The sequence below is a fragment of the Balaenoptera physalus genome, assembly GCF_965194825.1.
Source record: "Balaenoptera physalus genome assembly, chromosome: 7".
NCBI lineage: Eukaryota > Metazoa > Chordata > Mammalia > Artiodactyla > Balaenopteridae > Balaenoptera > Balaenoptera physalus.
The window spans coordinates 13,323,242-13,348,594 of NC_138886.1; the positions used below are offsets into that span (position 1 = coordinate 13,323,242).

The 25,353-nt window shown below is 47.9% G+C and overlaps 1 protein-coding gene and 1 long non-coding RNA gene across 6 annotated transcripts in view; one reads left to right on the forward strand and one right to left on the reverse strand.

The window, feature by feature from the left end:
* Positions 1-5,765: 5,765 nt before the first annotated feature.
* LOC309663874 lies at positions 5,766-10,612 on the reverse strand. 2 transcript variants are annotated; one of them, XR_014265509.1, is made up of 3 exons: positions 10,528-10,612; positions 9,891-9,981; positions 5,766-7,904 (listed from the first exon to the last, which is right to left on the reverse strand). It is a non-coding gene; the product is annotated as an uncharacterized lncRNA (long non-coding RNA). The 2 variants fall into 2 exon arrangements; XR_014265510.1 differs by lacking the exon at positions 5,766-7,904 and adding an exon at positions 9,243-9,332.
* A 6,670-nt stretch (positions 10,613-17,282) lies between these two features.
* Positions 17,283-25,353, forward strand: part of GGTA1 (glycoprotein alpha-galactosyltransferase 1 (inactive)) — a 64,856-nt gene continuing 56,785 nt past the window's right edge. The window contains exon 1 of one of the 4 annotated variants that reach the window (XM_082467871.1): positions 17,283-17,668. The gene's annotated coding sequence lies outside the window, so the exon portion shown is untranslated. The remainder of the gene's footprint in view (positions 17,669-25,353) is intronic. The other 3 variants (XM_082467872.1, XM_082467878.1, XM_082467877.1) reach the window with 3 other exon arrangements.

The following is a 25,353-nucleotide window of genomic DNA, read 5'->3' on the forward strand; positions in this document are numbered from 1 at the left end:
CTGATATTCTGCCATTAGGACTTCATTGTTCTGGGTCTTAATGGGGTTTGATTCCCAGCTTGTTCACATCTGTTTCTCCTCCTGCCTAGAAGCTCTTCAAAAGCTGGGGCCCTCGCTTCTTCACCACCATGTCTCTGAAATCTTAAGGGCAATGCCGTGATCAGTACCTACCAGCATTAATGGGTGTGGACATTGCCCTTATAGGATGCAAGTACTCCTGGGACGGGCCTATGTCCATTCGGGGCCCCTAGAGCAGTGCCTCTTCAAAACCAGAGGCCTCTTTCACCAATCCTTCCCCTGCCTGGGCTGGAGAGGTGTATTGCTACAGCCAAGCTGGGCTGGGCACTGCTCCAGCGTTATCAGGGCTCTTGTGGGTTTGTTTTCTACTGCTGTTGAAACAATCACCAAACACTTACTGGCTTAAAACACACACATCTATTATCCTATGGTCCTGATGTCCAATATCTGACGCAGGTCTCACTGGGTTAAGATCAAGGCATCGGCAAGACTGTGTTGCTTTCCAGAAGCTCTAGGGGACAATCTGTTTCCTTGCCTTCTCCAGTTCCAGAGGCTGCTGTCATCCCTTGGCTTGTGGCCTCTTTCCACCCTCAGATCAGAGATGAGGGTTTGAATCCTTGCATCTCATCACCCCAACCTCTGCTTCCTCCTCAGCCTCCTCCTCTGCCTCTTTCTTCCACTTTTAAATATTCTTGTCTTGGGCTCACCCAGATAGTCCAGAATTTTTACATTTTATTTTTAAGATCAGCTGATTAGCAACTCTAATTCCATTCACTACCTCTGTTCCCCCCTTTTCTTTTCTTTTTTTTTTTTTTGGTATGATAGAATTTTATTGAAATTTTGCTTGAGACAAATGGAATTACTCTGCTAGGAACCTAATTAGAAATAAACTTCGAGAGAGTCAAAGATTATAGATAGATTTATACTTTAAAAAATGCCCATCTCCCCAAATAAAATTATTACATTGTCTTACTAAGAAAATATAATCTTTACATAAACCCTTATGTGACATTTCCCAGAAATCAGAAGGAAAAAAGTTGTTAAGCCACAAGAAGTGAGTTGAGGATCTGCTGTGAAAGCTGAAAATGAGACTGTAAAAATAAATGAAAATTTTCTATAAATCTAAAACTAGGTTGTAAAAGATCTTAAATGATAAACCCATGCAGATTGGCTTTCCTTTACCTTTACTCTTAGAGTTTTTGTTTCTTTCTTTCTTTGTCAGATATGTTGCATGCATTTGAGGGGGGTCTGTTTTCATTTTATAGTGAGTTTATGATTTTCAAATTATTTTTGCCAAGCCATATTTATTTTTACAACCGCCATTCCTTTGCCATGTGATGTAACACACTCACAGCTTCGGGGCTTCAGACGTGGATGTCGTCAGGGGCTGGGATTCTGCTTCCACACCTCGTGGCGTTGCAGACTCCTGGGCCCGGCTGCAGACATGGGTAGAATCACAGGCTCAGGAGTCTGTGTTTTACACCCAGGCAGTGGGAAGGCAGGAGGGGGGAGTGGGAGAACGCAGAGCAGGTGGGGCTGATGTGAGGGTTTTCCTGGTTCCATTCGCGTCCAGTGGGCCTCCTTCCCCCGTGGCCTCAGCAGAGACGGGGCCAGGGCAGGCCACGTGGTGGGTCAGTTAAAACCCAGGCCTTCTGTGTGTCTATGCTTTCACATGGGAGGTGGGTCATGGAGAGACAGACAGGGCGCCCAAGAGGAGAACCCCAGGCTTCTCAGGTGGGTTCTTCTGACTCCCGGAAACTTGCTTTTGTGTTCCCAGGCCCTGCATCACCCTGGTCTCCTTCAGGCTGTTGAAGAGACCCTGGCCTTTGATGCAGCTTATGGTGGCAACAGTCATTTCTAGGTGTGTCTCTCTGAGATCTCGAAATGCCTGTGCTCTGAGTCACGCAGGGGTGGTGAGGAGAGCCTGCAAGGGGCCTGCCGGAGCTGGTGGAGGAATCCCGGTGGTAGAGGGGATGTCGCAACCAGGTGGAAAGGAGTCCTTTTCTCATGAGAAGAATTGGAGGACGAGACTGATGATCTGAATGAGGAGGGCCCTGCCTAAAACCCTCAGGCCTCCTCTGCTCTCAGGGCCACACCCCACCCCCATCTTCCCACCCATCACATTGTCTCCCTTTCAGGCCACTGGTGTGCCATTCTTCTTTCCTGCCCACCACTGGCCTTTGCCTATGCTGCTCCCTCCTTCTTTAACACTTTTCCCTCTCTCATCCCCTTGTTACTTTCTACTCATCCTTCAGAATCCAGCTGGGTCATCACATCCTCAGGAAAGCATTCCCTGTCCTCCCGACGCACATCTGGATTTCCCCACTGTGAAGCCCTCAAGGGCACCCCGGACCCTCTCTCACACCCTGTACCTCTGTTCCCACACCTTGTAGGGTTGCAGTGTTTATCCCTGCAGTTGTTTCTCCTTGGTTTTCTCTCCCGCCGGTCCATAAGCTCCATGAGGACAGGAACGGAGCTGGCTTTAGCTCATCCCTGCATCCTCAGTGCTTTGTATAGTGCCTGGCACACAGTAGGTGCTTAAAGAATATTTGCTGAGGTACTTCCCTGGTGGCGCAGTGGTTAAGACTCCATGCTCCCAATGCAGGCGGCCCGGGTTTGATCCCTGGTCAGGGAACTAGACCCCACATGCATGCCACAACTAAGGAGCCACTGAGCTGCAACTAAGGAGCCTGCCTGCCGCAACTAAGGAGCCCACGTGCCACAACTAGCCTGCTGCAACTAAGACTTGGGGCAAGCAAATAAATTTTTTTTTTTTTTTTAAAGAATGTTTGCTGGATGAAGGAAAGGAGATGAATAGTTGCACCCTCTAAAAGCAGAAGATGCTTCTTTGGAGGGAGTGAGCTCTCCAACATCAGGAGCATTCAAATACAACTGGACGTTTGCCTGGAGAGGACGTTTGTGTAGAGAGGAGTCAAGCATGAGATGCATGTCCCAGATGAGCTTTCAGGTCCCCTTTGATCCCAAGAAGCTTGAGGGCTGGGGAACCTGCGATGGAGCGGTGCGCTGGCTGTTGTCTGAGAGGCCCGCATTGACAACTGGCTCAAGAGACATTTGTGGATGTCGCTCTAAGCACTTTTCCCCTCCATTATTTCATTTTTTCCTCCATCAGCTTTCATCTTCTCATCTTAAAAATAGGATGATACTACGCATGCCCCAAACATTGGGGTGATTGTGTGTAAAAATGCTTTCATACTGCCCTCAGCTAGGTTTCCTAGAAGCAGAGCCTGGGAAGGGCTTCTTGTGAAAGTGATTTATTAGGGGCATGTTCTCAGGAAAAGGGGGTTGAAGGACACAGGTGGGGCAGAGAAAGAAAGTGATGGAAGAGTATGGTCTTGACTGGTGATTATCTTAACCTGTTCCCTTTGGGGACCTCTAGAGAGTGAATTGTATCGTGGAGCTGGTTGCATCTTGAGACAAGAGGACTAACTTTCTGTAGCTCATAGGAGTCAGGAGTCATTGGGTGCTGGGTGCTCTGAGGGGCATGTGACCTCCCAGGCAAGCAGCTTGCATTTGGCCGAGGACAAGAAGAGGGCAGCTGAGACTTAGAAGCCAGTACTCACAGAGGCTGGGGACAGGTGCACCAGCAGAAGGAGATCTGGGTGGGCTCCGGAAGCCTCCACTCTACATATTCATGGTCACTGGGACCAGAAGGGGTCAACCTTGATGTCAGGTGTCCCATTGTGCCATCAAGGAAGTGGAAGCTTGGAGACTTTCAGGAACTTGTCCAAAGCCTCCCAGTTCAGCCAAGGGTGGAAGCTGAACTTGAACCCAGGTTGTCTGCCTCCAAATCTCTTGCCCTGTTCAATCCTGCTCCGGATGCTGAGGCTCCCCTGGCGGGGGGAGGGACTGGTCAGCAGGGAGATCTGGGAGTGCCACGGGATGGGGCAGAACAGGGACTCCCTCCTTGGGGCAAGAGCCATGGTGTTTCCTCCAGACCCTCAGCCTCAGGGTGTCAACCAGCCTCAGTGGAGCTCTTGCAAGCTCACCCCTTCTGGTTCCCACAAAGGAAGTCCAAACAGGCAGGTGAGTGAGAGCTGCTCAGAGGCTACCCTGAGCCCCCACTGAAATGAAAAGGGAACCGACTGATGGTACAAACCACAGGCGTTTCCTGACTGGGGGAGGGAAATCAAGCCCAGGGCTACCAGGCTCCCTGTACACGTGGGTGCCTAGGTGCACACCCCCTCACAGCACACACGCATGCACATGCACACACAGCCACACACCAAGACGGCTTGCCCAGGCACCACCCTTGCAGGCAAGCTCAGGACCGCACACAAGCACACACTCCCTGACACTCAGCCCTGCAGCCACACACACTGAAACACACACTCACCCTTCAAAGGCACCCACACAATTATGTGTGCAGACACACAGTTACAACACACATCCAGACACCAATATGCATCCCTGCCTCACCTCCATCACAGGCACGAACAGGCACGTTCAGAAGGACATACAGGAATGCACATGCAGCCACACGCGCCTGACTATCAGAGTCACTCAAGGAGTCACACATGTATTCTCGTGCATATTTGTTCAATGATCAGAACCAGAGAGCAGTTAACGTGTGCCCGGCACTGCCTAGGCATGCGGAGACACGGACTCACAGGCACACGTGCAAACGTATCCGTGCACATACACATGCATACTCAAGCATACACACAGTCTCAAAGACAGACACTTATGTGCACACTCACACACACGGAGACAACAAATACACACAACTGCTCTCCAGGCACACAACCAGGTTTTTTTTTTCCCCAGCTTTATTGAGATATAATTGGCCACACACAGTTTGATTTCTCAGTGAGTGAAAATAACAAGGGGTGTTGTTTCTTGAGATGTCTTGCCTTGGTGGCCTCTTCCTGCCGCCCCTTCCCTCATCCTTTCTCCCTTTCCTGCTCTCCCTTCCCCTTTCATGCCTCCTCTCCTTCTATCTTCTCCCAAAGTCTGTCTCCTATTTTAGTCAGGAGATGGGTGGCTACACCCGTTACAGTTATAAGAAATTCAACCTGAAAATCTGTCGGCTTGGATCTCTTTCTTCCCTTGCGTTGCTCCAACACTTTTTCTTTCTTTTTTTTACTGAAGTATAGTTGATTTACAATACTGTGTTAGTTTCAGGTGTACAGCAAAGTGATTCAGTTATACATACATTTTTTTCAGATTCTTTTGCATTTTAGGTTATAACAAGATATTGACTATAGTTCCCTGTGCTATACAGTAGGTCCTAGTTGATTATCTATTTTGTATATAGTAATGTTTATATGTTAATCCTAAACTCCTGATCTATCTCTCCCCCTCCCTCTCCCCTTTGGTAACTGTAAGTTTGTTTTCTATGTCTGTGAGTCTGTTTCTGTTCTGTAAATAAATTCATTTGTATCATTTTTTTAGAGCCCACGTACAAGTGATACCATATATTTGTCTTTCTCTGTCTGACCCACTTCACAATCTAGACAATCTTCACAATGACAACCTCTAGGTCCATCCATGCTGCTACAAATAGCAATATTTCATTCTTTTTTATGGCTGAGTAATATTCCATCACACACACACACACACACACACACACACACACACACACACACACACACACACACACACACTACATCTTCTTTATCCATTAGTCTGTTGGTAGACACTTTGCCAAACCTTTTTTTTGCTCAGATCAACCTGACTGCTTTTAGCTGAGGGTAGGGCCAGATGCTGATGACATCCCGGGGAAAAAAAAAGTAATATCTGTCCTGGAACCCAAAGTTTGAAGAATTTGGTTGGAAAGCTAGAAGGACGAGAAAAGGATCTAATCTTTGGCCACAGGGTACACCCTTTGCCCCAACTATCAGACCCAATCCCCTCACCTTAGGAAGAAAGGATTGAGGCTGTGGAAGATGCTGAAACTTTGCTTAAGCAAGGGCTTGTACCCAGGTGTCTCTGTATCCTGTTCTGAGCAATTTTCCTCACACCAGGCATACCAACCAACAGTCTAATGAGGCTGGATGATGAGGATGATGGTGGTGATGGTGATGATGGTGATGTTGATAATGGTGATGTTGATGATGGTGATGTTGATGCTAGTGATGCTGATAATGGTGATGGTGATGATGGTGATAATGATGATGATGGTATTAGTGGTGGTGATGTGGGTATCAACTCACATATAGTATCTACTTCATGCCGGGCTCTGTTCTACACTCTTTAGTAAATTATTACTCACATTTTGCAGATGAGGCAGCTGAGGCACAGAGGTGACATCACTTGCTCAAGATCACATAACTAGTAATAATGGCTGCCAAATTCAGAGAAGGCATTACCTTGACTCATAAATGCTCCATAGGCAGGACGCTAGAGCAGAGAGGGCCTGGGGAGACTGTCCCAATCCATGGGGTCACTGTACAGACGGGGCATCTGGAGTCTAGGGGAAGGGACTTCCTCAGGTCACACAGTAAGACAGCAGCAGAGTCTCTTTCAGGGAGAGTTCCAGTGCTGACATTCAACAAAGCCAGGACTCTCCAAGATGGAGAGTTCCACTTTACAGAAAGAAGAAAGCCATAGTTATAGTCAACTCCAGGCTGGACGAAAGCATTGACATCCTCTAGAAATGATCCATGGTCAAGGCAGCCGTTCAGTTTTGTCCAGGACCCCAGCAAGTGCAGTGTACAGCATGGGGAGAGACCAGTTGCCGTAGTGAGCATTCAAAATGAGGGACTTCCCTGGTGGTCCAGGGGTTAAGACTCCACGCTTCACTGCAGGCGGCGCTGGTATGATCCGATGTGCTGCAAAGCTCGGCCAGAAAAAAAAAAGGAGGTCATCCCCCCACCTTCTGTGCAAAAAGAGACACAGGACTGGATTCTTGGGTACCTTGGTTTTGCCTACAGTTATGATTTGAGATGACCCAAGAATGCCCATCCACCCCTTGTATCTTCCCAATCGCCCCTTCTAATTCCTGACATTCCACCATTTAAGGTTCATTCCTCTGTGTCCTGATAACCATCACAGCCATCATACACTGCCAGGTGCCTCACATACCTCATCTCATTGGATCCTGGGAGGGAGGATTCCTCATTACACAAATACAGAGACTGAGGCCCTGAAAAGGGCTGCATCTTGACCAAAGACCCCAGCTAGTAATGGTCAAGCCAAGATGGGGGCCCAGGTTTGTTAGAATTCAGGAGTTTCTCTCTTTACTGGGGCAGCCACTGGTAACTTGGGGTCCTCCTGGGTATGACTTCTGCCTCTAGCAGTAGGGTGGCATGGAACATTCATGTGGGATGCCTCCAGGTGTGTGTGGGTCTGGGGGCATGAAGACTGGTAAGACAGAAGGTGAAGCACGGGAGGAACTAGGAAGCTGCCTAATGGGGACATACAGAACCAGGCACAGAGCCTCAGGGCAGGGACCTCCTGACAGGGTTGCAAATCAGAAAAACAAACCAGGTTCCCAGTGCATCTTTCTTTGACAGCCATAGATCAAAAGCCAGGACCAATGGAGACAGATTTTAATCAACTTTTTTAGCTAAAGAAGGGTTTGTGTTTTTTGTTTTTTGTTTTTTTTTAATATTTTCTTCATTCATTCTTTTTTTTTTTTTAATTTATTTTATTTATTTTTTTATGGCTGTGTTGGGTCTTCGTTTCTGTGTGAGGGCTTTCTCTAGTTGCGGCAAGCGGGGGCCACTCTTCATCGCGGTGCGCAGGCCTCTCACTATCGCGGTCTCTCTTGTTGCGGAGCACAGGCTCCAGACGCGCAGGCTCAGTAACTGTGGCTCACGGGCCTAGTTGCTCCGCGGCATGTGGGATCTTCCCAGACCAGGGCTCGAACCCGTATCCCCTGCATTGGCAGGCAGATTCTCAACCACTGCGCCACCAGGGAAGCCCTGTGTTTGGTTTTTAATAAAAAAAAAAAATCTCAGAAGTCCATGCTTACAATAAGCAGTGAAGTGACTGTGGGTGGGGGGAGTATCCCAGGCAGAGGGAACAGCAGGTGCAAAGGCCCAGGTATGGATTGTACTTGACCTGTTTGAGGAACAGCACAGAGGAGATTGTGGCTGGAGCCTAGGGGGCCCAAGAAGAGTGGTGGGAGGTTCGGGACCAGGCAGCCAGGTTGTGCCCGAGCTGAGATCTACAGGGTGAGGAGGGGTTAACAAGGTGCAGAGGGAATAGCATGACCGGGGAGGGGGTGGGGGGACCTCATTCCCACTGGGTTTAGTGATCCAAGAATTCAAAGAAAAACTTTATATAATTGAAGATAGGAGCTCACATTTCTTTGGTGCCTTATTATATTTCGAACCTCTTTTGCAAGAACACACTTTATCTCATTTTTTATCTTAACATACCCCTGGGAGGTAGAGATAATTACCCCCATTTTATAGATAAGATAACTGAGGCTCAGGAAGTTTAAGTGATTTTTTTTTTCCCCTCAAGGTCACCTGGCTTGTGGAATTGCAGGAACAAAGCTTGAACCTGAGCTGATCCCAGGCTTGTTCTACTACAAATTTTATTTTTTAATTTATTTTGGCTGCTCTGGGTCTTAGTTGCAGCATGCGGGATCTAATTCCCTGACCAGGGATCGAACCCAGGCCCCCTGCATTGGGAGCGCGGAGTCTTAGCCACTGGACCACCAGGGAAGTCCCTACAAATTTTATTTCTAACGCCCAGAAGATAACACTCAAACCCTTGAGAAGACCCAGGACATTAGCTTCTTTAAGTTGTGTTTTTATTTCATTTATGTGCTTAATTTTTAAAAATAGAGGAGAATTCCCTGGTAGTCCAGCGGTTAGGAATCTGTGCTCCCACTGTAGGGGGCACGGGTTCTATCTTTGGTTGGGGAACTAAGATCCTGCATGCCATGGTGTGCCAAAGACATTCCCAGGGAATAACAATCCAGAAGTATAAAAGGGTTTACAGTAAAAGTGTCCTCCCACCCCCAGCCCTTTGCTCAAGTGGATTATTTCTTTGATCTTTTTCGAAGGTTGAGAGGAACACACTTTTAACACTGGTGGAACGTAGCTTTATAAGTTTTGGTTGCAAAGGTAAAATTTTATTTCAACTGGTAGAATTCTTTGGCCCTGGAAGCACTAACATTTTTCCAAAATGAACCCAAGAGCCTTAAAATATTTGGCTTTCTCCCTGTTTCTGCCTTTTGAAATTAGATGTATGTAAATGCCAGAGGTGGAATTTAATATCATTAGAAAACAAATGATTTCCAAGTATAAAACGAAGGAAAAAGGATATTTCCACTCCTGGAGATGATGATTTTTAATAGTATTTCCTTGGATCAATAAAGGATGGAGAAGCTGATGGGCCTGTAAGGAGCCAAGTCAGCCTCTGCTCTCCTGGGCTTGTCAATTCCTCCCACCTTATTTATTGTCAATTCCTCCCATCTTATTTATTGTCAAACTGGAAGGAAAGCAATTATCTGATGCCAGTTCCAAGTCAGAAAGCCTTTCTTTCCTTCCCTCTCTCCCTCCCTCCTCCCTCCCCCGCCCCCTTCCTTCCCTCAATAGGGGAGGAAAACACTTTTCCTTTACCCTCTTATGAGCTGTTAGTACAGCCTGCAAATTAAACTGACAATGACAGATTAACAGGAGAAAAAGGCATATGTTCCTTCATTGATGCTAATATTTTTACGTGTGTGGGGCCTTCACAGGAAAAAAAGTGAAAACCCAAAGAGATGGTTAGACTTGGGGGGCTTATCCACCATTTTAACACAGGGCAATAAATGGTGGTGAAGTGACTAGACAAAAGAAAAGGAGTTGGGGCTACTAAGGGCGGTAAACTTCGGGAAGGTAAATATCCAATATCTGGGAGAAGTTAACAGAAGGTAAGGGTAATTTCAATCAGGTTTGTTTATGCAGACTCACCTTGATCTCTGCTGATAAAGCTTGTTCTCCTCCTCCTGGTATGAGTGGGAGGTGGGGAGGTGGGGTACCTCACAAGGAGAATTCATGTCACCTTTACGAAGGGAAATTTATGCCCTGCTTTTAGGCAGAAAGGTAAGGGGGGAGGTGGTGGCAGAGAGTTCTTCCTGTGTCTGCTGCTTCTCACTTGCCTTCAGCTCAAAATAATCTTTATGCCAAAGTGGCATATTTTTGAGGGTGGCGTATTCTGATTACCTTAACTAACTTCCTTCCTTCCTTCCTTTTTTCCTCCCTCCCTCCCTCCCTTCCTCCCTTCCTTCCTTCCTCCCTTCCTTCCTCCCTTCCTTCCTTCCTTCCTCCCTTCCTTCCCTCCTTCCTTTCTGGCTCCTGCTCTCTCCTTCCTTCCCTTGTGACCTTATTTTTCAGTGACTGTGACAGCACTGGTGGGACTGTCCCTTCAGAGACAACCTCCATCATGCCACCTCCCTTCCCAGGGACACTCCAGAGGCTGCCTTCTAAGGAAAGGATAAAAGGCGAATCCCTGGTCTTCCCCTTCCAAGCTCCTCTGCTTCGGTTCCTCAGCCCCAGGCTGGTGGCCCCGTGGCCCCCAGGGAAGACCTTGCCTGTCCCGCCCTCTGACCTTTGCACGAGCCGCTCTCCTCCCAGCTGCCGTCCCGCATCCCCGCTTCCTCCGTGCTCAGAGTCACCTACTTCTCCTGACCAGCTCAACCACTTCTGGAAGCTGCTTTAAAACATTTTCCCCCTCTGGCCCTGGGAGTTTTCCCTCCTGTCGGGCTGAGGAGCATGTGAGAGAATTAGGAATGAAACCCAGCTCTGAAAAGTTCTACTTAGTGATTTTGAGGAAGTCGCTCCCCCATCTGAATCTCATTTCCTCATCTGTAAATTGAGGGGTGTGACTGGCCATCTCCTGGGGCGCCAGGGCCCTGGGTGTCTCTGGTTCTGAGGAAGCTTCACATTTCCTTGAGCCGGGATTCCTGTGGGAAGGTCTCACCAAACTGCAGACCCAGGTCCTCCCCACCAGACCACCCTCGCTGATAGGCTCGTCCCCACAAACCCCTCAAGGAGGCAATTTTCCTTCCACCGAGAACCTTCTGGATTCACATTCCAAACCCTGCCTGCCAGAGGTCACCTCACCTCCGTGTTTCTGACACGGAGAATCTGAGGAGGAAAGGGACCTTGGTAAGAGGGGAGGCCAGGGTGACAGAAGGGAGGCTTGCTGACCTGACCGTGTGGATGAGGCAGCGTATGAAGACTCTAGTTAAGTGTTCTTCACCCATCTGGGCACCTGTCTCTCCACTCAGTCAGCACGTGCCCATCACACGTGTCTTGTGTGCCAGGTATGTGCTGGGGGTACGATGTCACAGGATAGATGTGGCCAGGGACGGATGGGGCATGCAGCCAAATGGAAAGTTCTGTCCATCCAGTGATGATAAGTGCCACGAAGGGGACACCTGGGAACCCTGACTCAGTGACATTTCACTCAGGACCTTAACCAGGTGTAAAAATTGAAGAAGAAGATGTGTCTTTTTCTGTTTATTTGCGGGGGTTCCTTGTAGACTCTGGATACCAATCCTTTTTTGTTTTCTATGTTGCAAACGTCTTCTCCCAGTCTCTGGTTTGCCCGTTAATTCATTGTGGTATCTTTCCTGTATGTTTTGTATTTTAATGTACTCATGTATCCATATTATACTTTAAGGTCAGCACACTGTGTGTGTGTGTGTGTGTGTGTGTGTGTGTGTGTGTGTGTGCGTGTGTGTGTGTGTTTAAATAAACTCTTACCTATCTGAGGTAATAATGATACTTTCCTCTAAAAGTTTTAAAGTTTCTCTTTTCTTTTAGATCAGTTACCCCTCTGTTAGGTGGCGTGTGTGTGTGTGTTAGGAATCCGATTTTATTTTACTTTTTGTCTTCATAGCCAGTTGCTCAGAAACACTTTTTAAAATTGTGATAAAATGTATATAACATAAAATTCACATTTAAAATGGGTAAGCCATGTTTACATGCTCAGGTCAGTGGCATTTAACGCATTCACCGTGTTGAATTCGCCACCTTCACTACTATCTAGTTTCAGAGTCCAGGAGGAAACCAGTACTCATTCAGCAGTCACTCCCACTCTCCCTCCCCAGCTCCCGGCAACCACTTACTTGCTTTCTGTCTCTGTAAATTTGCCTCTTTTGGATATTTCCTATAAACTGTCACACAATATATGGCCTTTTGTGTCTGGCTTCTTTCACTTAGCATAATGTTTTCAAGGTTCATCCATGTGGTAGTGTGAATCAGTATTTCATTCCTTTTTATGCCGAATAATATTCCATTGCATGGATGTACCACATTTTATTTATCCAGTCATTGCTTGAAGGACACTTGGGTTGTTTCCACTTTTCTGCTACTGTAAATAGCGATGCTATGAACATTCCTGTACAAATTTTTGTTTGCACACCTTTTCCAATTCTTTTGGGTCCAGCAACACTTTCTGAAGTCTGTTCTTCCCCTGCTGATCTGCAGTCCCACTTCTGGTCGACACTGAGTTTCCACATGTGTGTGGGTCTCTTTCCGTGCTCCTTATGCTGTTCCCTTGGTCCAATAATCCATCCTGGCACCAACCCTATACTGTTAGAGTTTCATGGTATGTCTTGATATCTGGTCAAGCAAGAGCCCTTCTCTCCCCTCCCTGCATTGCCAAGACTGTCTTGGTTACACTTGGACCTTTGCTCTTCCATTCAGATTTTAAGAGCTGCTCCTCGTCAAGTTCCACAAAAACCCTGTTGGTATTTGTTTTGAGTGTATAGGTTGATTTTCGGAGAATGGCTTATCTTTGTGATGCTGAAGCTTTCCAGCACATACTCATGGCTCTTTTTCCTCCCACCTAAAGACTTTTGCACATGGCTCTGCTTGGGTCACTCTCCCCCAGGTCTTCACCTAGTGAACTCCTCCTTCTCCTGGTCTCAGGGTCCTCTGCACCCTGTATTTATCCCTCAGAGCCCTGATCACAATGGTCCTGAAATCATTGATTGGGCGGGTCTTGGTTTAATGCCTGGGCTGCAGACTCCTCCAGGGCTATAAAGCTGTCTCGCTTGTTTGCCTGGGTGTCCTCAGCTTGAAGAACAGGGGCTGAACAGATAGTAGGGTCCCAATAAGTATTTGTTAAAAGAATGAAGGAGGTAAGGGAGGAAGGTCTTCTGGCCCCAGAGCACTTTGGTCATACCTAGAGAGAAGGTTGAACAAAATTACTTAACTTGCCTGTGCCTCGGCTTTCTTCCCTGGAAAATGGGGATGTGATTAGGGTGTGCAGAGGATGAAGTGAGCTCAGGTGTGTTCGAGGCGCTTGGAGCAAAGCCTAGCAAGTGATCAGAGCTACCTGTGTTTACCTGCCCCGCCATTCCCCTCCGTGAACTCCTCGAACTCCTGTCATGATCCTGTAGGCTCTACAGCCTTTTCTCCAACAGTTATCCCATTTTGATTTTGCCCCTCCCGTGAACTAGTCATCTTATTCCCGTTCAGTATATGATGCAAAGGAGTCTCAGACGGGAAGAATTACTCATCTAAGGCCTTAAACCTAGAAGTCCTGATCCCAAAGCTAACGTATGTAATCTTGAAGGTGTTTTCCAGCTCAGCGATCCAGTCAGTGGAATTGCCAGTTAGATTTTGAGAACTATGTATAGCTCCTCCCAAAACAAAACAAGACCAAACAACAACAACAGCAACAACAAAAAACCCTTCCAGATCCGTAGTATTGACTTAAATTATTTTTATTTTATTGTTACTGAAATAGGTATAAACCTAAAATTAAGCAGGAAGTCCTCATGCTCAGAGCTCTATAAACAAACCATGAAACCAAAACAAAATTTCTTATTAGATACAAACACAACCTCAAGACCAATAAAATCCAAACTAACAGCAATTAAATTAATGTGACTGATGATGTGTTGCTGAAATCAAATCTCTTGCATCGAGTTTAATGGTAGCAGAGTGATGTTTTTACATGTTTCATCTCCTGTGTCATCATCTTTTTTTTTTAACATCTTCATTGGAGTATAATTGCTTTACATTGTTGTGTTAGTTGCTGCCGTATAACAAAGTGAATCAGCTATACGTATACATATATCCCCGTATCCCCTCCCTCTTGCGTCTCCCTCCCACCCTCCATATCCCACCCCTCTAGGTGGTCACAAAGCACCGAGCTGATCTCCCTGTGCCATGCGGCTGCTTCCCACTAGCTATCTATTTTACATTTGGCAGTGTATATATGTCCATGCCACTCTCTCACTTCGTCCCAGCTTACCCTTCCCCCTCACCATGTCCTCAAATCCATTCTCTACATCTGCCTCTTTATTCCTGTCCTAGGTTCTTCAGAACCTTTTTTTTTTTTTTAGGTTCCATATATATGTGTTAGCATACGATATTTGTTTTTCTCTTTCTAACTTACTTCACTCTGTATGACAGTCTTCACTCTGTATGACAGTCTCTAGGTCCATCCACGTCACTACAAATAACTCAATTTCGTTTCTTTTTATGGCTGAGTAATAGTCCATTGTATATATGTGCCACATCTTCTTTATCCATTCATCTGTCGATGGACACTTAGGTTGCTTCCCTGTCCTGGCTATTGTAAATAGTGCTCCAATGAACATTGTGGTACATGACTTGTTGAATTATGGTTTTCTCAGGGTATATGCCCAGCAGTGGGATTGCTGGGTCATATGGTACTTCTATTTTTAGTTTTCTAAGGAACCTCCAAACTGTTCTCCATAGTGGCTGTATCAATTTACATTCCCACCAACAGTGCAAGAGGATTCCCTTTTCTCCACACCCTCTCCAGCATTTATTGTTTGCAGATTTTTTGATGATGGCCATTCAGACCAGTGTGAGGTGATACCTCATTGTAGTTTTGATTTGCATTTCTCTAATGATCAGTGATGTTGAGCATCCTTTCATGTGTTTGTTGGCAATCTGTATATCTTCTTCGGAGAAATGTCTATTTAGGTCTTCTGCCCATTTTTGGATTGGGTTGTTTGTTTTTTTGATATTGAGCTGCATGAGCTGCTTGTAAATTTTGGAGATTAAACCTTCATCAGTTGCTTCGTTGGCAAATATTTTCTCCCATTCTGAGAGTTGTCTTTTTGTCTTGTTTATGGTTTCCTCTGCTGTGCAAAAGACTTTAAGTTTCATTAGGTCCCATTTGTTTATTTTTGTTTTTATTTCCATTTCTCTAGGAGGTGGGTCAAAAAGGATTGTGCTGTGATTTATGTCATAGAGTGTTCTGCCTAAGTTTTCCTCTAAGAGTCTTATAGTGTCTGGCTTTACATTTAGGTCTTTAATCCATTTTGAGTTTATTTTTGTGCATGGTGTTAGGGAGTGCTCTAATTTCATTCTTTTACATGTAGCTGTCCAGTTTTCCCAGCACCACTTATTGAAGAGGCTGTCTTTTCTCCATTGTATATTCTTGCCTCCTTTATCAAAGATAAGTTGACTATATGTGCGTAGTTTTATCTCTGGGCTTTCTATCCTGTTCCATTGATATATATGTCTGTTTTTGTGCCAGTACCGTACTCTCTTGATTACTGTAGCCTTGTAGTCTAGTCTGAAGTCAGGGAGCCTGATTCCTCCAGCTCTGTTTTTCTTTTTCAAGATTGCTTTGGCTGTTCAGGGTCTTTTGTGTTTCCATACAAATTGTGAAATTTTTTGCTCTAGTTCTGTGAAAAATGCCGTTGGTAGTTTGATAGGGATTACATTGAATCTGTAGATTGCTTTGGGTAGTATAGTCATTTTCACAATGTTGATTCTTCCGATCCAAGAACATGATATATCTCTCCATCTATTTGTATCATCTTTAATTTCTTTCATCAGTGTCTTATAGTTTTCTGCATACAGGTCTTTTGTGTCCTTCGGTAGGTTTATTCCTAGGTATTTCGTTCTTTTTGTTGCAGTGGTAAATGGGAGTGTTTCCTTAATTTCTCTTTCAGATTTTTCATCATTAGTGTATAGGAATGCAAGAGATTTCTGTGCATTAATTTTGTATCCTGCTACTTTACCAAATTCATTGATTAGCTCTAGTAGTTTTCTGGTAGCATCTTCTTTAGGATTAGAATTACTGTCATAGTTTTCTTTAAAAAAAAAACACAAAAACTCATTTATTATCCAGTTTGATGGGCTGAGCGATTTAGACAATGCATCCTCAAATGCAATAATGAAAATTGGGAAATAATGCGCTTGGTATAACATCACTCATTGTATATTTACTGTGATACTCACCACTAATGAACTATTTACAAGTGACTTCTCCAAAGACAATAATGGAGCATTTTATGCTTTTGCAAAGTATTTATTGTACTGATTGTCGTGGAACTCCTCCTTCCTGAGCCACTGTGTGGGGTTGAAGATTCAATTCTCCCACTGTTTACTCCACTGAGCCCATCAGGAAACTTTGTTCTCCCAAGCTCCAAGACCTCACCTGGCCCCCTGCAGCCTCTGTGTATCCTTCAAGTATTCAATCAGGCCTCTGTTCTTTTCTCATTAGCACAAAACAATTAAAATTATACATCACACCCAGGCTCTGTGCCATTTTCATGGTGTCAAATCATAGTTCCAATGCATTAAAATACTTGAGAAGCTAATTTCTTAGTCTCTGAAACTGAAGTTCAATGGCAAATGACCCTGGCAAAAGAAAATTTTGAGTTTTGCACCAGCAAAATAGATGGTCTGGGATCCCAAGAAGTGAGGTGACAGTCATGGTTACCAGTGTAGGACTAAGTGAGCCGATGTACCTGCATCAACTCACCAAAGTAAATCGTTGTCATACTGGCCACAGAAGCACAAACTCTGAAATAGATTTTTTTTTTTTCTTTATTTCCCTTCTAAAATAATTCTAGTAGAGAACCCCAGGGTGTGTGTAGAGTTCTGTTTGAGAAACTCTGGGCCCAAAAACCACTAAGTCTTCGAACAAACCCGGGCAGGGGCCGCGCTAGGTGCCCAGTGACCAGCCCCTCCAGTCCGGAGCTCAGGACTTGGAGGACTTGGGTCGGGGGGAGCTCAGAACTTGGATGGAGGGGTGGGGGGCTCTCGCGAGAGCAGCTCCAGCCCGCAGGCCTGTCGCTGTCTACCTCTGCGCCCTTCCTTCCCCAGGAAACAAATGGTGGATCAGACCTCCCAGGCTCTCCGCTCCCCACGTGTTTGGCCGGGCGCCAGGGCACCGGGGCCCCTCCCTGCGGTACGGAGAGACAGACCCCACCCCGCCCTCCGATGCTCCGGGTCCCCGCCACCCCTCCCCCACCACGTGCAAGCCCGGGAAGGCAAAGAGGCCCAGCCACCGTCACCAGGGATTTTCTTTTCTTTTTTTGCTGGTTTCAGGCTTTTTTCTGCCTGAGTGAAAATGAAACAAACACCCCCTGCGCCTCCCCGCCACCAGACACACACGCACACCGGCAGTCGCGCACTCGCGCGCCCGGCCTCCCAGCCGCGGTGTCCGGGGCGGGACCCTCTCTGCACAAACAGCCGCGGGCCGGGCCGAGCGGGGAGCGCGCCGCCCGCTGCCCAGCGCCCACCCGCTTCCTCGCGCCCCTGCCCGCCGCGCGCTGCCCGCCGCCCCGGAGGAGCGCCCGGCGGCCGGCCGGCCCGAGCGCAGGCGGCACACCCCGCCCCGGCACGCCCAGCAGGGCTCGGGCAGAGGCAGCGCGCCGACTGTTCGGGCAGCCGAGGACGACGCCGGGGCCGGGAGCCGAGGCGCAGGCCAGCCCCGAGCGCGCCCAGCTTCTGCGGATCAGGTGGGTCCCGCGGGGCGCCGCCCGAGCCCCCCAGAGGCCGCGAGCCCGGCCCGGCCCGGGGCGGCGGGCGCCGAGTGAGGGCGCCGCGGGGAGAGGATGGGCCACCGCGCCGGCCCTGCCCTGTTGCTGCCCTGCCTGTGTCCCCGCTTTTGTTCTTGTCGCTACCACTGCGCCCAACTCCGACCCCGTCTCTGTTCCCATCCTGTCCCTGTCGCTGCCTCTGCCCAGCCTTCCAGACTCGGGCCGGAAGGGCCGCGGGGTGGGCTTCCCACGGGGTTCGCGAGGTGGAGGCGGGAGAGGGCAGGCTCAGGGGGCTCGGGGCTGGACCACCGAGGAAGTCTCGAAAGGAGAGAGGGTTCTGCCCCCGTGTATGGAGCAGGATGGGGGAAGGGCTCCATAGCCCAGGACCAGATGGGAAGACGATGCCTCCGGGAAGGGGAAGCCTGGGAGGGTGAAGTGAGGGGCGCAGGAACCCCCGAGAGCCGGGGCACGGAGCGGGAGAGGTCGGGGAGCTCAGAGAGACGAGGATCAACCCAACGCCCAGCACTGGGAAAGTTTCAAACGTTGTAACTTTGGCAGCTACGAGGCCTGCTGCATCGGGGTGATGGGAGGCGAAGGGGGCCCTTCAGGTCTTCAAACCACCACGTTCCCACTCAAAGGGACACCACTCCGCGTTTGAAAATGGCAGAAAAACAGCTAAACAGAATGATTGCACAAACTCTTGAAAGGCGTCCAAGAAACAGTAAAGTGGAAAAAAATGTCAGCGCGCGAAGAGAGAAAGCAGAGCGACTTGAGATTCCCCAGTCTTCCCGAGGGCCAGGGAGGGAGGGAGGCGCGGAGGCTGTCAGCGAGCGCGCTCCTCCCCCAGGAGAGACCCGAGACCCCGGCGGCTGCGTTTGTAGCTCTGCTTGTCGTTTGCGTTCCTTCTGGCCGCTGAGCAGGCCTTGCTGCCTCCTTCATTTACTTAGAAATAGGTGGGTCTCGGGGACAGGAAGTACGGGGTGAGGGTTGGGGGAGCCCTGGACTCGCTGCCTCCTAGCTGGGAAACCATTTCCCAGGGAGAGCCTCAGTTTCCATAACCACGAAATAGAGATACTGCAGTGAGTAAGGAAATGCCAAGTGGCAAGGGGCTGTGTATGTGCGTGTGTGTGGGCGCGCGCGTGTGTACGTAGGGGAAGGATGTGGATATTCTGTTGTACTTCTGCGCTTCTTTGGCTACACTCAGCACTTTCTACCTTGCTCGGAGTGAATTCTGGATGTACCTTGCCTCCCCTACCAGGCTGGGGGGCAGGTGCAGATTCCCAGTTATTGTTACATGTAACAGGTGCGCAATGACTGAATAAGACAGAGCTGAAAAAGTCCCTAGGGTTTACCTGGTCAGGGAGATTTCAAACTTTGCTCCTGAGAAGCCTAGGGTCCTGGCTCAAGGGGCACCATGGCGGGGGAGGGGAGCCTAGGCGGCAGGGCTCTGGTCCTTCCCTTCTCTCTTTCAGAGAGAACCGGTTCAGTTCTGCCTTTGCCTCTTCTATATATTAGGAAACCCCAGAGGCTGTTTTTGGTATCAGATTCTTCGGATCCAGTCTGATCTGGCCATCTTTGGTGGAGAAACTAAATCTAGAGGTGTGCAGAGTGATTTGGGCAAGATCCGCCAGTGGCCACGCCTAGCCAAGGAAACCTGTCTCCTTAGTCCTAGGTCAGCAACGCCTTTTCCTGGCCCTGGTGGCTCTGAGCCACCGGCTCACCTCTTAGCACCAACCAGCCTAGACCCTCACTCCAGGGCCCCGGGGCCGCCTTCCTACCCTTGAGGGAGAAGAAGCCCAGGAGTCTCATCCTCTGAGCTTTTCCAGGCCTTCAGTGGGCCTTTCACATGCAAGTTGGTTTCACAGGCTGAGGTCAAAAGAATTAGGTTCCCCAGAAACTAATCAGCACACTGCCCCTTTCTTAGCCCAGCCCAACAAGTATCGTCAACCTCCTTTATAGTTGGGGAAATGAAGGTGCAGAGAGGCCAAGTAACTTGCTCGTGGACACTCAGCTCCTAAATTGCAGCCGGGATTTGAAAGCAGCTCTGTCTGGCTCTAAGGCTTCTGCTCTTTGCATTACATCATCTCTCATGATGGCTAGAAAACGGCTAATGGACAGATGTCATTGAGATGGGGGCAACAGTGAGGGGAGAATGGCTGAAAGGGGGGCTGGGTTAAGGGGGAGGCTGGACATTAATGTAAGTGCATTCACAACGTAAATATAATTATTGATATATTTGAACTGAATGTGTTTTCTGCCCTGTACATTGTCTTTATTTTAGCTTTTATTTTCTAGACACTTTAGAATTATTCTTTTCCTAATTTTTTATTTTTTTTATTTTTTATTTATTTATTTATTTATTTATTTTTGGCTGTGTTGGGTCTTCGTTTCTGTGCGAGGGCTTCCTCTAGTTGCAGCGAACGAGGGCCACTCTTCATCGCGGTGCACGGGCCTCTCACTATTGCGGCCTCTCTTGTTGAGGAGCACAGGCTCCAGACGTGCAGGCTCAGTAGTTGTGGCTCATGGGCCCAGTTGCTCCGCGGCATGTGGGATCTTCCCAGACCAGGGCTCGAACCCATGTCCCCTGCATTGGCAGGCAGATTCTCAACCACTGCGCCACCAGGGAAGCCCTCTTTTCCTAATTTTTAACTGAAGTATAATTTCCATATGATAAAGTCCACAGATGGTAAGTATTGGGTTCAACAAGTTTTGAAAGTTGTTTGCACCTATGTAACCACCACCCAAAATGAGATATGAAATATTTGCATCATCTTAGGAAGTTCCCATTTCCAATGAATTTTCCTTCTGCCCTTCCAAGCAACCATTTTCTGATTTTCCTCACCATTGATTAATTTTGCCTGCTCCTGGACTTCACATAAATGGAATCATACTATGTGTCTCTTTCACGTCTGGCTTATTTCACTCAACGTGATGTTTGTTAAATTCACCTGTGTTATTGTGTATATGAGTAGTTTGTTCCTTTTTAGTGCTGAGTAGTATTCCATTTTATGGATATACTATCATTTGCATATTTATTCTCCTGTTGATGAATATTTGGGTTATATCCAATCTGGGCTATTATTTCTTTCTTTCTTTCTTTTTTGTTTTTGGCTGCACTGGGTCTTCGTTGCTGCGTGCAGGCTTTCTCTAGTTTTGTCGAGCAGGGACTACTCTTCATTGAGGCTTCTCGCTGCAGTGTCTTCTCTTGTTGCGGAGCACGGGCTCTAGACACGCGGGGTCAGTAGTCGTAGCGCACGGGCTTAGTTGCTCCGCGGCATGTGGGATCTTCCCAGACCAGGGATCAAACCCGTGTCCCCTGCATTGGCAGGCGGATTCTTTTTTTTTTTTTTTTTTTATAAATTTATTTATGTTTTATTTATTTTTTGGCTGCGTTGGGTCTTCGTTGCTGCGTGCGGGCTTTCTCTAGTTGCGGGGAGGAAGGGCTACTCTTTGTTGCTGTGCGCGGGCTTCTCATTGCGGTGGCTTCTCTTGTTGCGGAGCACGGGCTCTAGGCGCGCGGGCTTCAGTAGTTGTGGCGCACGGGCTCAGTAATTGTGGCTCGCGGGCTCCAGAGCACAGGCTCAGTAGTTGCAGCACACGGGCTTAGTTGCTCCGTGGCATGTGGGATCTTCCTGGAGCAGGGCTCGAACCCGTGTCCCCTGCATTAGCAGGCGGATTCTTAACCACTGTGCCACCAGGAAAGCCTGCAGGCGGATTCTTAACCACTGTGCCACCAGGGAAGTCCCTGGGCTATTATTTCTCGTAGAAATCTTTTGTGGTCATTTGTTATCACTTAGAAGTGAAATTGTTGGGTCATAGAGTATACCATTTTACATCCCCACAGCAATGTATAAGATATAATTATTCCACATCCTTGACAATATTTGGTATTGTCTGTCTTTTTTGTTTTAGCCGTTTTAGTGCCTGGGTAATGGTGTCTTATACCTTCTGTTTTTATGATGGAATTATAAGAGTTCTTGAGGAACACAACATGATCGGGGCAAAGAATATGAAATAAGATGGTGATGTGGAGGCCACAATGACCATGACTCCGGAGGGAAGGAACCAAATGGTGGCTGGAGTTGTGACCTTAGGAACAGGAATTTATGAGCTCGGGAGAGCTCTCTATATATCAACTGAGATCTAAAGATCTGGTTCTTGTACTCTATAAATACACAAGCTGACTCATGCTCATGGCTTTAAATGCTACCTGTATAGCAATCATCTTTATCTCCAGTTCAGATCTCTGTTGTAGGCTCCCAAGTCACATGTTTTAACTGCCTTTTGGGTATCTCTTCTTGGATGTCTCAAAGGCACGGCAGACTGGACAAATCCAGAACAGAATTCATTATCTCCTGTTGGCTTTTTGTCGTGGGTCATTGGATGGTGCCACTAGCTGAGAGAATATGGAAAGAGGAATGTCTGAGGTTGGGCAGGGAGATACTGAATTTAGTTCCAAGCTAAATGGTGTGGAGCAGTCTAGGAAGATAAGGACTGGATTGCACTGGGCAGTTAGGAGATTACTGAAATATACTGCGAGTGGTTTTGGTGGAGTGGAGGGCAGGTAAGCTAGGTTGCTGGTAGGTGAAAGAGAAAGAACTGGAGATGGTGAGTAGAGTCAACTCTTTGAAGAAGTTTGTTTGAGAAAGTCAGAGGAAGGATTGAGCTATAGTTGGAGGAAGACAGTGAAGAAAAGGATTTTAGGATGGAAAAGATAAGTGAGATATAGGCTCAGGTGAAGGATTTAGTCCAGGAGAGGGAAGGGGTGGCCAATACAGCAAGGTGCTGGGAGGAGTAGGAGGGAGTGGGGAGGGTTGGCTTTGAAAAAAGATGGAGAAGCTTCATCAACTACAAAATTCTCTGTTGACTCTCCATGTGGACAACTCCTAATCATGAGGTGTGAGGTTCTTCACCACCTGCTTCCTTCTCATCTCATATATATAGTGTATATCAGTTAGCTTTTGCTGTATAACAAACATCCCCCCAACTCGTAGTTTATGACCAAAAAGATTTATTTATTACTCACACTACACATCAACTGGAGGGCAGTTGCAACTGCATGGTTTTGTAGATCTGCTCTGGGTGTCAGCCAGACAGAATATCTGCTCCCTGTATCTTCTCCTCCCAGGACCCAGGCTGAAGCTGCTGCTTCTACCTGGTACATGTTATTTTATGGTGAGAGCTGGAGGAAGAAAGAGATGATGTGATGCTTCTTAAAGTCTCTGAACTGGCTCATGATCACTTCTACCCATATTCCTTTGGTCAAAGCCAGTCATATGACCAAGTCCAAAGTCAATGGGACAGAGATATATGTCCTCTACCTATTGGCCTGGAGTGGATACTTGGGAACAGCAATCCAGTTGACCACATATATTTGTTAGAAACTCCCTCACACAGGTCCCCACCTATCTTTATCTCTCCAAACTAATCCCCATCACACTGCTCTTTGGTACCATTGTTCCCCTTTCCTCAAGCATGGCAATGGCCTTTCAAGTCTCTATATCCCTCTAAGCATCATCATCCCCCCCGCCCCCAACCCAACTGCCCCTGCTGAGTTGGCGTGCAGCTCTTTCAACCCGGACCCTGCTGCTGTGTGCTCCCTGTTCTCTGCTCCAGACTCGCACCCTCCCGCACACCCTCTCCCTGCAGCCCAAGTCCACTTTCTAGACACCAAATTGATTGGCATTTTCCATCTTTCCAAGGCTCCCCTCTGCTCTCAGGATAAAGCACATATCCCTTTAGGTGACATCCAAGGTCTTTGAAATTCTCATCCTTCACCACCCCACCCCTTGGAACTTCTGCTCCAGCCTGAGGGAACCACTGCAATTCCTGAAACCCCGCTCTGGGCTTTTCCCCATGCTGCTCCCTCTGCTTAGAACACCCTCCCCGCCTCCCCCGCAAGCCCACTCACAGACTCCTACTCATCCTTCAAGAGCCCCACAAACCTACTCACAGACTCCCACTCATCCCTCAAGACCCAGCTTAACCATCACCCTCTCTGAGATGGCAATCTCTTCATCCTGCCCCCCATGAATTAGGCATTCCCCTTCCTCCCCCCAGGTCTCTGGGCATCCTGCAGTACACACCCCAGATACCTTCTGTCGCATGTCATCATTCCTCCGCTCCTTGACTATAAGCTGCTGGAGCACACTGTACACATGACCACAGTGCTCTTTACCTGACCCACGCTGCCGGCTAAGAGTGGCCTCTGGAGGCCCACTGCCTGAGTTTGCACCCTTAATGCCTGTCAGACCCAGGGCAAAATACCTCCCCTCTCAGCCTGGGCTGAAAGGTCTGCTGATAAAAGCTTCACCCTCAGTCCTGTGAGAGGGAGGACATGTAAGCCAGTCTGGGAAATCAAAAAGTAATGTACATTTGGACTGTGGACTGACGGCAAAGGGGTCATCATTTAGTATACTTAACTCAGAATTATTTATAAAAGGCCTTGCAGGGACTTCCCTCGCAGTCCAGTGGTTAAGACTTCGTCTTCCAATGCAGAGGGTGCGGGTTTGATCCCTGGTTGGGGAGCTAAGATCCCACATGCCTCACGGCCAAAAAACCAAAACATAAAACAGAAGCAATAAGAAGAAAAAAAAAGAAAACAGAAGCAATACTGTAACAAATTCAATAAAGACTTTGAAAATGGTCCACATCAAAAAAAATCTAAATAAATAAATAAATAAATAAAAGTCCTTGCCGTTCTAAAAAGGGGAAGTAAAAATATGTCATCGAAATCTCCAGCCAAGGAACTAATCTGCTCACCTTGTCTCAACCCTGCCACAGACCTCAGCTGCCTACGGTCAGGCTGCAGCTCTTGCCAGGACTTGGGCTCTGGCTTTATTGCCAAACAGAGTCTCCTAAAGGAGAGGTGGCGTGGGCAGCAGGGTGGGGACCCGAGGCAGTGTGCTTACATTTTGTGTCCCGGGGGAAACCGCACCCAGGCGTTCTCCAGGGAGCTGGTGTAGGGCCTGTCCTTCCTGCAGTGCCTGTCTCAGGCCGTGTGTGGTGGGCAGATGTGAAGGGCAGGAGAAAGCATGGGGCTGCTGCTTGGGCCAGGTCCTAACTGAAGAGTGAGTGATCTGAGACAGAAGGAGCACATCTGGGAAGGCAGAGGGAGAAAGGATTTCTAGAAGGATGTGGTCAAGAGGGTTGCATGGCTGAGAGGATGGATAGAGGATTGGGCCCTGGAAGAGGTCGGCTGGCTGTGGGTTTATCGCAAGACCCTGGAGGGAACGGAAAAATACTGTAGAGTTGTTCTTACTAGAGGTCCGTACACTAGCGGACAGTTAGACAAGTGAGATCGTATATCCACCTTGCTTGAGGCTCACAGAAACCCTGTGAAATCGGCAAAGCAGGAATTATTCCCCATTTTACATGTGGGGAAACTGAGGCTTAGAGTTTTGATCTTTTGGCCAAAGTCTCTCAAGAACGAAGTGGCAGAACTGAGGCATGAAAGCCCAATCTTGACTCCAAACCTAGTTTGGCTTGGAGACTCTGGTGGGCTGCGGGCAGGGGGAGTGAAGGTGATTCTGAAGGGGGGCCAGGGTGCTGGGGTACAGCTCCATGCCCAGCCCAGCTGAGGGCTCCTGCCTGGCTCAGCCCGAAATTAGCCAGAGAGAGTGAAAAGTAGCAGCTGCAAGAGGTTGGAGAGCGGTAAGGTCTTG